The sequence below is a fragment of the Arachis duranensis genome, chromosome 3 (genome assembly GCF_000817695.3).
Source record: "Arachis duranensis cultivar V14167 chromosome 3, aradu.V14167.gnm2.J7QH, whole genome shotgun sequence".
Classification (NCBI taxonomy): Eukaryota; Viridiplantae; Streptophyta; class Magnoliopsida; order Fabales; family Fabaceae; genus Arachis; species Arachis duranensis.
This window is the reverse complement of record NC_029774.3, coordinates 27435664-27451110: the sequence shown is the minus strand read 5'-3', so window position 1 is coordinate 27451110 and position 15447 is coordinate 27435664. Positions and strand designations below refer to the sequence as shown.

Genomic DNA, 15447 nt, shown 5'->3' with positions numbered 1-15447 from the left:
AATTATTTTATTCATTTTTATAAATTTATTAAATTTTTAATTAAATTTTTATAATTTAAAAATTTATAATTGAGTCTCTATTAAATAAAAAATTTCAATTAGGTTCTTTTTAATTTTTATTTTGTTAAAAAAGATAACATTTTTAAATACCTTTTGTGATGCATATAAGATGAATTATAAAATATTTAAAAAAAATACTTTAGGAATAATGAGTTTTTTTTTTGAAAAATAATAACTATTAATAAAGATCTAATTATAAATTTTTATTTAATATAAAAATCCAATTATAAATTTTCAAATTGTAAAGATTTAATTAAAATTTTAATAAAATTATATAGACTAATAAAATAACTAAACCTAAATTTATAATTTTTTAATTTTAATACTGTTCATACCCTGTCCCAACGATAAGGCACATGTCTCAACAAAAGGCCCAACCCAAAAAGGTTGAGCCTTCGCCTTGTACCGACCTCCTCCCTAGAAAGCCGGTTCTTATCACGACTAACCCTAAAGAAGTCGGGGACGAAGATTAGCTGGCAGATGATCACTCATTCAAATGAGTAACTGTTCCTAAAATTTCTCTACCCACTTCCAGGAGCCATATCTTAACATCCCTAAAATAAAAGAACGGTTATCCATCTTAAAAGGCGGAACTACTTCAGCGGTGGTTATGGGTTCACCCCTATAAATGCACTGACACCTCTCAGGTATCACAGAAGCCCAATACTCTCTAGACCTGTTTTACCCCTTTGCTGACTTTGGCATCGGAGTGTCTTTGCAGGTACCACCCCCATTCTCCCTTACACAAGTCGGACGAGAGCCTTGGATTACCAATTCACTTGGACATTTCATCGTTAAGACGATTGGATCAGTCAAACTTGTCCAACCCATTAATCTCCGGTTATCCACCGTAACAAATACTACAAATTGTTTCAAATTGTTTTTAATATTCACAAGAATAAAATATGAGTATATTTATTTTATTATACATATTTTTTAGAATATATTTTTAATTAATTTCTAAATTATCCTCAATATCAATAGATAGAGGAGCTCTTTGACAAGAATATACTAATTATATATATTGGCGGAGTTTGAAGATTATTTTCGGGGCCCAATATGCAAGATGAAGAATATTAAATAATATGTTGTATTTTTAGAAGATGAATATTCTAATTATAAAAAAAATTTATCAAACCAAGCATATTAAAATTGTTTTAGATTATTTATATCAGATAAAGAATAATTATCTAAATATTTAATATAAATTTTATTTAAGATAAGATTATTTAATCTCATCTCTCTAAAAATGTTAGAAATAAGAGAGTAAACGAAAAAAACATTATGTATTATTAAGAGTGATGTGAATGATACAATATATAAGGGTATATATAAGTAATAGAATAATTAAAATAATAAAAGTATATTATTCAATAATAAATTTATAGATATACTAAATAATTTTAATTAATACTAATTGATCTTAATTATACTCTAACATCTTTCTTTTTCCTTCAAACTATAAAGTATAAATAGTCACCGAAAAAACTATAAAGGATAAATAGTTAGTAAGCCATATATGTTAAAAACTTAGAATAGTATTCTAGTAGTATAGTTAGTAAGCTTCTCTGTTATTGATTGATACTTTTCTTTACATTTACATTATTCACTGGTGCATATATATGCATGCGTGTATATCAGTGATGCAGATTTTACAAAATTATAAATGATTGGCAAATGTATCGAATCATATTAAGTAATACTAGGAGAGCGAATTATCATTTTCACTAGAATTAACGGATTAAACAAGTAATAATTAATTGATTATTCTAATCAGATAATTAAAATTTAGGATTTTAAAAAATCTTAACATCAAACAATGAAATAAACAAAAGTAAACAGTGAGTATTGAAAAAATATGATTAAAAGAGTTAAGATTTCAAAAATGTTAAGACTTCTAAAAAATATTTTTCACTTTCCAATCCTTTGATAATTTAATTTCTTTTTAATCTAATTAATCGCTAATTCCTTAGTCAATCACTTAATAAAAGAGTTGAAGGACGTTCACTGATTTAGAAGCCACACAATTCACAAAAATTATTCCTAATTAATTTGATGTTACATACCAAGTCTAGTTTTCAAACTTAAGAATTGTGAGAAGAAATTTTTAAGCTTAATTCAATTAATTAACTTTTCTAAGAAATTAAGAGAATTCAAGTCAGAGAAGAATTATTTTCCAACACATTCAAATTCTTTAGATGAAGAAAGAAAACTTTTTCTTAAGAAAAAATCAATGCATTAATCAAAAGTAAAAAAGCTAGAATATTAGTCCATAGAAATTAATAGAGCTCCTAACCTTAACCAAGGAAATTAGTTGCTCATGCTTTCAGAGAAAATCTAAAATTATCCAGTGTAAAAAGTACCAAAAAAAAAAAGTGTGTCCTCTCTCTTCTATACTAACCCTAAAACAAATTTCAAATTCAAAACTTAAAATAGAATCAATTTAAAACAAAATCAAATCTAACTAATTAATATTTCTCCTCCTCCAGTTAAGCCTCAGATCTTTCTCCTTGTGATTCTCAATTAATGGTATAATTGGGATTAAGTTGAGCTTTGAGTGAATCACTTTAAGTCTTGAAGAATTAAAGGACTTAGTGAATGAATTAAAGTCCCTGGGAGGTGACGCATATCCCACGTCACCCGTGAGTCCTTTCACATTGTACGTGAAGTCAAATCTTGTCCAATTTGCTCTTTGTCTCGACCACGTTAGACGTGGAGAATTCCGAATTGAACGTGACTTTATTTTGCTTCAACTTTTGGCTCTGTTTGCTCCCAGGCATCTCATGGCTGAATTTCCTTGTGAGACGCGAACTAAGTGTCGTGCATACGCATGCCAAATGTGTACGCATGATGCTCCTTATGGCTTTAATCATGTGTACGCATACTAGATACATACACGTTATACCTTTTTATGGATCTAATCGTGCGTACGCATGCTAGATGCGTACTCGTGATTTTCTTTGTTTGCCTAACTCTTGCTTATGCATGATAGATGCATATGCATGACTCCCTTTGATTCTCTCTTCATGTTGCACGCTAATGTTATCATGCGTACGCCTGCCAGATGCGTACGCATGATGGCCCTTTTTGTACTGGTTGTGTATATGCGCATGAGATGCGTACGCATAACAAGTCCACATACAATGGCTATGTCTTCATGTCCCATGACTGCACTTCACACTTAAAATTTTTGCTTTTTTTGCTCAGCTGCGCCACGCCTAGATGCCCACAGTGCACGGCTATCTTTTCTCATCAATTGGTGTCTAGGGAGCTCTCTGTTTGTTTCAGAGGGCTCTCTGAGTTGCTTCCCTTTCTTGTTTTTCTTGCTCAAAGTGATTCCTAGTCTCTTTTCTTCTTTGATCTTTGCCAATTCTCTTCTAAATTCTCTCATCCAATCAATTAAACTAACTCAAAGTAATGCTCATTTAGCCATGAAAGCATTGCTTATCTAACAAGAATTTTTAGTTATTTGAATAACATTATAAAGGAAAAACAACAAAAGATGCAAATACATCATAACTAAACTTAATACTTTGCTTGTCCTCAAGCAAAAGAAAAGAATTGCATGAAATGAGGGAGAATTGAATCAATATTTGAAACTCATGTCTCCCTTAAGAGTGGGGTTTAGCGAACCATGTGATTATCTCTAATTTCTCTTCCTTCTTAATGTATCTTGCATTCTTGAGAGTAAAGGATCCCTAAGAGTTAAGGCTCGGATGATATTATGAGACCTTCTTTTAAACTTTGATTGATCCTTGAATCCTTTATTTATAATAGAGAGATTTTTTAGGTTGACAATTCTAAATGCTCCATTTTCAAGACAACTCTTGATTGTAGGCATTCGATCAATAATCCCGAGCCAGTTGTTCCAAGTTACCGGGTAATAAGGCACCCCTCGGATCTAATTACCCAAGCCACTCCTTGATACATTTACACCACAAGCATATAGTTAAAAACTTTAAATTCCCAGCCATCGATGTTCAGAGCTTCTTTGGACTTCTAAATGTTTTGTCTTAAGGGAACTCTTGATTGTGAGCTTTTGATCGATAATTCTGGACCAGTTGGCCCAAGTTATCGGGTGACGAAGCACCCCTTGGATCTAGTTACCTGAATCCTATCCTTGGACAATCAACACCACAGACACATAACTGGACTCTTTAACCATTGATACTCAGAGCTTTGTAATTTTTTATCTTTATCTTGATTTCTTTCCTTTATTTTATTTCTTTGCTATTTTTTTCTCTCTTTTTTTTCTCATTCAAATTCAATGATCTTTTTATTTGGTCAGAGGTCTCATAATACTTCTCTAGGCCTCATGCTCATAAGGAATAATTCTTCCCTTTCACACAAGATCCTCAACATTTTAGCTCAATCCATGACAATCAAAAGTATGTACCACCATTTTTCATGAGAGTAATTTATTTATCATATTTAACTTTCTTCCATCTAAACAGCTCTTTTTCATGTAATTAGAATGCTTAAAAGGACCTTATAAGTAGTAAGTTCAACAGACAAGACAAGGAATAAGAAACATATAAAAAATGCAAATGCAAAAAGGAAAAACAAACAGAATAGAAAGAAATCAAAGAAATAAAAGGTAAAAGAATTGTAAAAGAACCTGACCACCTCATTCATTGTTGTTGTCTTCATCTTCTCTTAGGCTATGTAGAGCATAGCCTCCAACACCAAATTTAGAGTGATTGCTTGTCTTCAAGTAAAAAAGAAAGAAACAGTGATGATAGAAATAGGAATAATCATGATTATCTAGTGAAAGCAATCAAGTAATGCAGAGGCTTATTCAAATAAAACAAACCAAATTAAAATAAAACAAAATTAAAGATAAAACAATGTAAAATAAATAGGTTGCTAATGTGTTTGCATGGGGATGGACCTTGTATGGGTGAAGTGTCGCAACACTAAATTTAGTGTGACACAATCAATATAAAACTAGGCCAAGTACCCAGTGAAATTCAAGCATCCTGTTGGTGTAGCAACACCAAACTTAATCCATGAAACACATACACAACTTTAAACAAAGAAAAAAGAATTATGAAAAGAAAATATGGAACATTGAGTTGCTTCCCAACAAGCGTTTCTTTAACATAACTAGCTCGACAGTTATTTCTTGCTAAGGTAGAGGTTGATCATAATGCTTTAACTCCTCCCCCCTTACTGTGAATCTTATCCATGTGTCTTCATTTATTAGCTCAATATGCTCAAGAAAAAGTATTTTACCCACTATGTATGTATACGATAGATGGTAAGTCAAGGGGTTTCTTGTTGGTTTTCACAAAGGGAAGCTTGGGTTGCAAACTCTTGTTAGTCTTATCAGGAGGTTCTTGAGGTTAGGATCAATTGACTCAATCTTCATGTAATTCTCCTCCTCACTTGAATGATGCATGATTTTAAAGACATGAAAAATCAAGTGCTCATTATGCACCCTCAACATTAATTCTCCATTTTTCACATCTATTAAAGCTCTTCCAGTGGCTAGGAGAGGTCTCTCTAGAATGATAGAGGCATTCTCATCTTCCTCCATGTCAAGAATAACAAAATTCACTGGAAGGAAAAACTTTTTTACTTTGATCAAGACATTTTCAACCACTCCATGTGTATACTTGATTGATTTGTTTGCCATTTGTAGAGCTATTCTTGTGGGTTTTATCTCTTAAATTTGAAACTTTTTCATCATAGAAAGAGACATCAAATTGATACTTACCCCTAAATCACACAATGCTCTTTCAAAAGTTGTGTTTCCAATGGTGCTAGGAATTCGGAAACTCCCAGGATCTCTCTTCTTTCTTGGTAAATTTCTTTGAATAATTGTACTACACTCTCTAGTCATAACCACAGTTTGGCCTCCCTTTAAGGATATTTTCTTGGACAACAATTCCTTCATGAATTTAACATATAGTGGCATTTGTTCAAGAACTTTTATGGATGGAATGTTGATTTGTAGTGTCTTGAATATCTCCAAGAATTTGAAGTATTGATTTTTCTTGTTCTCCCCCTAGAGCCTTTAAGGATATGGAATCTTAGGCTTGTACTCAGGCACTAGAAACTTCTCAATTGGTAGCTCTTTTGAAGCTTGAATTGATTGTTCTTGAGAGGTTGTGATCACGTGCTCCTCTAGAGGATTGGCTTCTTCTTGGGCTTCTTTTACTATCAGTGGCATCCTTCTTAGCTACTTTTTTCACCACCTTTCTATTTTTCAAATAAATAGCTTTGCACTCTTTCTTTGGGTTTGAAATTGTATCACTACGAAGAGTATTTTTGGGTTTCTTCACAAATTATTTTGCAAGTTAACTCACTTGTATCTCTAGGTTTCTTATGAAGGAATCTTGGTTCTTAAAATTGGCTCTGATTTCTTGCATAAAATTGGAGGACTCTTCCATGAAATTTTTGCTTCTTTGGATGAATGCGGATGTATGTTGGGTGAATGTTTCTAAGGCATTTTTCAGAAAGTTTATTCTTGGTAGATTTTGTGTAGTTGTGTGGGTGGTGTTTGGGATTGGTGAGGATGGTTAAGGGTATTGAAATTGTTGGTTTGTTAATTTTGGTTATGGTTCTCCCAACCAAAGTTAGAGTAATTCTTCCATCCCTGGTTATAGATTTTGGAATAAGAGACATTGGGTGGTGGATTTTAAAAATGTTTTATGTAGTTAACTTGCTCTTCCTTGAACAACCCACATTCGTCATCCTTGTGAACTCCTCCATATAAGTTACAACTTACCTGTGAACCCACTGAGGAGACTTGCATGTGTCTTATTTGCCTTGTGAGTGAGGCAATTTATTGGGACATCGTCTTGTTTTGTGCCAAAAGAGTATCCAAGGTATCCAACTCTATCACACCTCTCTTCATTGTTCTTTCAGAAGAGCATAAATACTGATTGTTAGCCACAATCTCAATCAAATCCAATGCCTCTTCAGTGGTCTTCATTTGCATGGATCCTCCAGCTGAGGAATCCAATAAGGTCCTAGAAACGGGTATGAGTCCATCATAGAATATTTGTAATTGCATCCAGTCAGCAAACATATTTTAGGGACACTTTCTCAGCATCTCTTTGTACCTCCCCTAAGCTTTATAAAGAGATTCTCCATCTTTCTGATTGAAAGTTTGGATATCATATCTCAGCTTTGCCAATCTTTGGAGTGGAGAAAACTTGGTTAGGAACTTCTTCACCAAATCATCCCATGTTACAATTCTCTCCTTAGGCTAAGTCTCAAGCCACTTCTTGACTCGGTCCCTCACAGAGAAAGGGAACAATATCAAACAATATGCTTTAGCAAAGACACCATTAGACTTGACGGTGTCACATATTTGTAGAAAGCTAGAGATAAACAGGTTGAGGTCTTCTTGAAGGCTCCCATTGAATTGACAATTTTGTTGAACCAGAGTTATAAGTTGAGACTTCAACTCAAAATTATTTGCCTCCACAGTGGGCCTCATTATGTTACTTCCACAACTATTGTTTGTGGGGTGACATAGTCTCTAGGAGTCCTTCTGATATTAGCATTAGCATTGTTGTTGGCTGTCATGCTTTCTGCCTTAATTTTTTCTTCACTGAGTTCTTCAAATTAGTGGTCTCTAGCTTGCTTTCTTTGTCGCCAAAGAGTTCTTTCAATTTTCAGGTCGTACAGAAGAGACTCTTTTTCTTTATTTCTTTGTATATACAAACAGAAAATAAGGAAATTTGGAATTTTCTACGTCAAGGTGAAGAGAATTTCTAGTGAGGTAACTAAAAAAAATGAAATAAATTGAAATAAGAGTCTAATCTAGGTAATAAATTAACGGGTAGTTGTTAATCTCAATTAATCCCTGGCAACGGTGCCAAAAACTTGATGTAGATTTTACAAAAACATAAACGATCAGCAAGTGCACCGACTCGTACCAAGTAATACCACGAGAGTGGGTTATCGTTCCCACGAGAATTAACAGATTAAGCAAGTAATAATCAATTGATTATTCTAGTCAGACAATTAAAATTTAGGGTTTTTGAAAGCTTTAACATCAAACAGTGAAATAAACAAAGGCAAACCATGAGTATTGAGAAAATAATATGATTAAAAGAGTTAAAGTTTTAGAGATGTTCAGACTTTCAGAAAAATACTTTTCACTTTTCACCTTGATCATGCAAAGATATATCTATGGAAAATTGTTAATAATCAAACCTCAATCCCATTGTAATTTAATTTCTCTTTAATCTAATTAATTGCTAATTTCTTATTCAATCACTTAAGAAAAGAGTTGAATCATGTTCACTGATCTAGAAGCCACACAATTCACAAAAATTATTCCTAGTTGATTCGATGTCACATATCAAGTCTAGTTTTCAAACTTAAGAATTGTGAGAATAAGTTCTCAAGTTTAATTCAATTAATTAACATTTTCAAGAAATTAAGAAAATTCAAGTTAGACAAGAATTGTTCCCAACACATTCAAATCCTTTGGATGAAAAACAAAATTTTTTTCTTAAGAAAACATCAATGCATTAATCAAAGGTAGAAAAGCTAGAATATTAGTCCATAGGAATTAACAGAGCTCCTAACCTTAACCAAGGAGATTAGTTGCTCATGCTTTCAGAGAAAACCTAAAATTATCAAGTGTAAAAAGTGCTGAATAAAAAAACGTGTGTGTCCTCTTCCTTCTATACTAACCCTAAAACAAATTTTAAATTCAAAACTTAAAACGGAATCAATTTAAGACAAAATCAAATCAAACTAATTAATGTTTCTCCTTCTCCAATTAAGCCTCAGATCTTTCTCCTCATGATTTTCGATCAATGCTATAATTGGGCTTAAGTTGAGCTTTGAGTGAACCACTTAAGTCTTGAAGAATTGAAGGACTTATTGAATGAATTAAAGCCCCTGGGAGGTGACCTATAATCCCACGTCACACGTAAATCCCTTCACATTGTACATGAAGTCAAATCTTGTCCAATTTGCTCTCTGTCTTGATCATGTTAGATGTGGAGAGTTCCACGTTGAAGATGGCTTCATCTTGCTTTAATTTTTGCCTATGTTTGCTCCAGGCGTCCAAACGACTGAATTCCCACGTGAGACACGAACTGAGTGTCGTACGTATAAATGGCAGATGTGTACGTATTATGCTCCTTATAGCTTTAATCATGCGTATGCATGCTTGATGGATACATCTGATACCTTTTTATGGCTCTAATCGTTCATATGCATACTAGATGCGTACGCATGATTTCCTTTGTTTTTTCCAATTCTTGTGTACGCATGTCCCTTTAATTCTCTCTTTACGTTGCATGTCTGGAGACTCACCTTGCACGCTAATGTTATCATGAGTACGCATGCCAGATGAGTGTGCACAATGGCCCTTTTTGCACTAGTTGTGTGTAGGCGCATGAGATGCGTATGTACAATAACTCCACCTACAACAGCTATGTCTTCACGTCTCACGGTTGCACGTCACACTTCCAATTTTTGCTTTTTGTTTTGCTCATCTATGCCATGCCTAGATGCCCATATTGCACGGCTATCTTTCTGCATCAATCGGTGTCTAGGGAGCTCTCTGTTTGATTTAGAGGGCTCTTTGAGTTGCTTTTCCTTCTTATTTTTCTTACTCAAAGTGATTCCTAGCCTCTTTGATCTTTGTCAATTCTCTTCAAAATTATCCTGTAATCAATGAATTCAACTAACTTAAAGTGATGCTCATTTAGCCATGAAATCATTGCTTATCTAATAAGAATTCTTAGTTATTTGAATGAAATTATAAAGAAAAAATAACTAAAGATGTGAATGCATCAATCAATGACAATAGTATTCAATCATATAGTTCTAATCATTCTTTACATTCATGTTAACTAGTTTCTTTCTACTCCAAGATTTATCTTCTTCTTCTTAAATCTGTTCTTGTTGCACTTTCTGTTAAGCTCATTAGATTCTATTGTCTCAACTAGAATCATGGTACCGAGAGCCTTTTCATTGTTCCCATCATCATGTCTATCTCACTGACTGAATCCTCTTCCAAGAAACCCATTACACTTATTACTGAGAAGCTTGATGAATATAACTTCACAACTTGGGGGCACTTGGCCCTTCTTATGATTCAAAGTGTTGCACTTCAGAATCATCTTAATCCAACCAAGATTCCCCAGCAATATGAAACCCATGAAGCAACAAAGACTTCCATAGAAACTGAAGAATATAAACAATAGAGGCTTGATGATCTCACTCTTTCAACATGGCTCGTTTCCTCAATCTCCACCACACTCAAACATAAAATCATTCACTGCAAATGGTTTCATGAAGTCTGGACCATTCTTAATAATCACTTCACAGACTTATCAACCACAAGAATCCAAAGCCTCAAGTCACAATCGAAGAGTGTTAAGAGAACTGGATTTGTCACATAATACTTGGCCAAGATTCATAAATTGGTCAATGCACTATTTGCTATAGGTTACACAATCTCAGAAGATGATCATGTTGCTGCAATTCTTGATGGACTCTTTGAAGAGTATATAGGATACATCATCTCGGTAATGTCAAGGCTTGGATCATTTCATGTTTCTAAAGCAGAATCTTTCCTCTTAACATATGAAGATATGCTTGAATGCTTCAAATGTCCAGAAGGTAATTTTTCAATTGCAAATTTTGTTTGAATCTGCACCAACTTATATGTATAAAGGAGGAAGAAACCCTATGCCTCCAAGAGGCCGAGGAGGACGAACTAGAGGCCGTGGAAGCAGATTCCCCTTTTCAAATCAACGCCCACATTACAAACTATGCGGGAGGCCAGGATATGTAATGCAATTATGCTATTACAGATTTGATCCCACTTTTTAAGCAACATCTTCCTCTTCATAACCTCAATTTCCATATGAAAAATCTCTCTCACCACCACCCTCTTCCTCATTTCATCAACCAAGGGCCTATCTTTCAACACAATCAACTGTAGGAGATGCAATTCGGTACCTAGATTTTGGTGCTAGTTACCACATAACACCAGACTCTCTCAATCTATTGACCTCCACTCCTTCTACCAATGAATCATATCAACTCTAGGTAGGTAATGGCCAAGGTAATAGAATTCTTACTCGAGGTTCTTCTATTCTTGTTAATCATAATTGAAATTTAAGTTTCTTGTTGACTAATTTACTATAGGTACCAAATATCACACAAAATTTATTAAGTGTATCCAAATTCGTTGAAGATATTGGTGTGTTGTTTGAATTTTGGCCACATTTTTGTTTTGTTCAAGATCAGGTTACTCGAGATCTTCTTCACCAAGGCAAAGCCGAAAAAGGAATCTATACTTTTGATAATCTTTCAATTCCAAAACATGTTACTTTAAGTTCCAATGATACTTTACATAATTTTGTTTCTGTTTCTAATACACATGTACAATCTAAGAAAGCTCTTATTGCTAAAAGTCATAGAGATATAACCATGGAACTCTGGCACAAATGTTTAAGCTATTGTGCAGTCCCAATTGTTAAATCAGTTTTGAATAAATGCTTAATTCCAGTACATATTAATAACCATGATTCTACAATAAGTGAATTTTGTTGAAATATGGCAATTTACAATTCTCCTTTGGAACTAGTCTTTATTGACACTTAGGGTCCATTACCTATTACATCTAGAAGTGGATTCAGATACTATATTTCATTTGTTGATGCATGTACTCATTTTACCTGTACATTTCTTCTCACCGACAAATCACAAGCTCTTCTTGCTATGCAAAGCTACAAGATATTCATGGAAAATCAAATTAGATGTAAACTTAAATCTGTTCAAACTAATAAAGTAATGGAGTTTATGGCTATAGCTTTTACTGATTTTCTTACTAACCATGACATCATGCATAGAAAGTCATGCTCTTAAACACACCAACAGCAAGATAATATATAAAAGAAGCATAAACATATTACAGATATGGATTTATCACGTCTTGCAACAGCTGCTCTCCTAATATAGTTTTGGAAAGATGCTTTCACCTCAGCTTTGTATAACATCAATAGATTACCAAGTACCAACTAATGTTCTCTCAACAGATCACCATATGAGGTTCTATTTAGTAAAATTCTTGATTACAATTCTTTAAAGATATTTGGTTGTGCATGTTACCCCTATTTAAGACCTTAACAAAGCTAAGTTTGATTACAAATCACAAAAAAAAGCTTATTTTTTGGCTATGACAGTAGCCATAATGGTTATAAATGTATGACTAAAGAAGGAAAAATTCACCTATGTAGACATGTCATTTTTTTGAGACTTTATTTTCCTAGCATACTACGTTTGCTACTATTAACATTGCTCACTCTAGTCTGCCAAATTCAAAACCTGCAACCTTTATTTTTAGAACTCCAACATACAACAACACTCAACCCTAAGTTCCTCCCACACCTACTTCTATAAGCCTAACTACACTAGCAATAATTCATGACCTTTCACATGAGAACAATACTTTACCCTCATATCTTACAATACCACAAATCATGACCCTCCTACCCAAACCAGCACTCCCATTACTATTTCAGGTATAGAAATATGCCTACCTTTAACCTCAATTCCTAATACAAACACTAATGCCAATCTATCTCATACAAATACAAACCAAATGGTTAAAAGATCAAAAGTCAAAATCCAAAATTCCATTGCTTTAGTTGAAACTACTCAGACTAGTATTGACTTATACAACAATTCACCTAAACTAATGACATAAGCTCAAGGGTGTTCACATTGGCAAAAAGTCATGAAAGCTGAATTTCAAGCCTTGCTAAAGTGAAAGATATGGGGTACTATATTATCCCACCAATAAACCTGTGATAGCCTACAAGTGGGTTTATGCTATAAAAAGATATTCGACTGGCTTAATTAAGAGGTATAAAGCCATATTAGTGGCCAAAGGATTTTGACTGGCTTAATATTAGTGACCTTCGTTGACAGCGGTCTCAACCTCGGGAGGAACTCTTCTTCGGCAATTCCAACCTCCACCAGTCCAACTCTACCAAATTCCTCACTGAAGTAGTCCTCGAACCAATTTCGCACCAATATAAGCTAACCCAAGCTTCCACCAATCAACAAGGCACTAACCCGTAACAACTGGCTCAATAATCAAGCTATTCACCACAAAAATTACAATTTCTCAACCTAGGATTCATAGAATTGGAAAACTCCAAAGTAAAAATGCTTTCTTACTTTAACCCACTTGAATATAGGATAGAACCTACTTAGAATTCATGCTAGAGTACCCCTAAAGAACTAAAATCACAAGATTTTAATACTATGTACCCAAAAATGCAAAACAGAAAAAAACTCAAAAACTGGGCAGAAATTTCAGATTTATTCACCACAATGTTTACATAGAATTGAAGATGATGAGGAGAGCGACGTATGGCCCAAACGACTCGTCAATCGAAACTCCATATCAAAAGTAATGAATGAAGATGGTGATGAATAGTGTTAGGATTCCTCTACTCCATGTCTTCTCATATCCGCCTCTCACTCTCATAAATGGAAAATTAGTGCTGAAATGCTAGGTTTGAGGCTTTTAAGCCTTGGGCTTGGGCCTAACATGGATCCAATTTAATTGTTTTAACCCGTTGGTCCAACTTTGAATCAAAATCTTTAAAATTAGTGTTTTAATTCATATTCTAAATATTTTCACATTTTTCAAATTATAAATTTTAATTTCTTAATATTCTTTGCTCATATTTAATTTATTAATCAATTATTCATCATTTTTCTGGATTTTACACAATTTAGGAGTAGGAGACCAGAATGGTTGCAATTTCAACAAAATGTACCCTTTCTATCTATGGTTGCAAAGACAATTTTACTATGAAAGCGAGTCAATCTTAGGCACATTTCTTCAAACTTAAGATGAGGGAGGGCATCTTCAAGACTAGGAAAAGGGATTCTGATGAGGAAGAGAAGCTCTAATTGGCTCATAGTTATCAGTAAGTGCCATGAGAAACTGTATGACATATGTTCGGTTGCAATAATCCTCATATGCCTTAGAATTTGTTGTATCTTTAATAATAGACTCACAAGAGGTCAATTGATCTCAAATAATTTTTATCTAAGCAAAAAAAATAAAAAATCACTTGTCATATGAAAAATATCCAATTTTTTCATAATAACAGATACAAAGATGAAAGAGAAAAGAAACTACAAAATCAAAGCAAAAATTGAGAAAATATAGGAAAAAATAAAAAAATAGCTCACAAAAAATCTTAGGGTGAGTCTGACTATCTGCCTCGTCAGCAAAGGAAGGAAGGACACGTGGTGACACCTAAGCAAAGCAAGAAAACACGTCAATGTTGACTTAGCGGGGTTTGATACACTAGTCAACGAATGGGTCAGGTTTGACAAGACGCAAGTGGACGTGGGTCAGTGCGAGGCACAAATCGTAGGGATGGATGTTCACGGGTACGGGTAACCTAATTACCCATCCAAAATCGATTCAAACCGATTATATTAGTTTTAGACCCAATGGATAACCGAGTACAACCAGGTCAAACCCGATCAAATCCGATCTTAATTGGTTCGGGTATTGGGTCCGTGAAACTCAAACCAATCCGATTATCCAATTAATTTAATATTAATTAAAAATAAAATCAAATTATATATATGCAAATTTATCTCTTAATTCTAAAGTCTTTCAAATTATGATAGTTATTTAAATTTGAATCGATGATATATTATTTTTTTAATATTATTATTACATGTTTATAGCATATAGATAATTTTTTTTCTTTTTTTCTAATTTTTATTTCAATTATTTTTTAATTTCATTTTCAATTGGTACCCAATTATCCGAACCGATCCAATCCGGGTTTAATTGATTTAGATTGGTTGGATCCACTCACTAAAAATCATAAATCTAAACCAATTAAAATTTAATCGGTTTGTTCTCATTTTTTTTCAAATCCAAACTAACCCAATCCGTGAACACTCTTAGCGGAACATTGACATATGTGGCGATTCTGGACCGTTGATCATGGTTGTTGATTCAACGGTGCTGGATGTGTCTGAAGAGGAGGATCAATGGAAGCGGACAATAACTTTGTAGTGGCGTTCCTATAAATTTTCGGTGACATAGTTGTATTCTTTGGACTCAAAATGACGAGATAAATATGATAATACGATCGATAACGAAGTACAACATCGAAAAACAAGAAGAAAACACTACAAAAAAAACAAAAGAATATGAACTAATTTTTATAAAAAAAATTTATATTTTGATACCATATTAGAAATAAAAAATAAATAAACTGAAAAAATTATTATTTATTATTAAAAATCATGTGAATAATACAATATACAAAAATAAATATAAATATTAAAAAAATTAAAATAATAAAAATATAATATTTTATTAATAAATATATAAATATATTAATTAATCTT

General features: G+C 33.3%; 1 long non-coding RNA gene across 1 annotated transcript; it reads right to left on the bottom strand.

Annotated features, from left to right (window-relative positions):
* Positions 1-11431: 11431 nt before the first annotated feature.
* LOC110279095 (uncharacterized) lies at positions 11432-13538 on the bottom strand. Its single transcript, XR_002372008.2, has 2 exons — positions 13386-13538; positions 11432-11777 (listed from the first exon to the last, which is right to left on the bottom strand). It is a non-coding gene; the product is annotated as an uncharacterized LOC110279095 (long non-coding RNA).
* Between the last annotated feature and the right edge of the window lie 1909 nt (positions 13539-15447).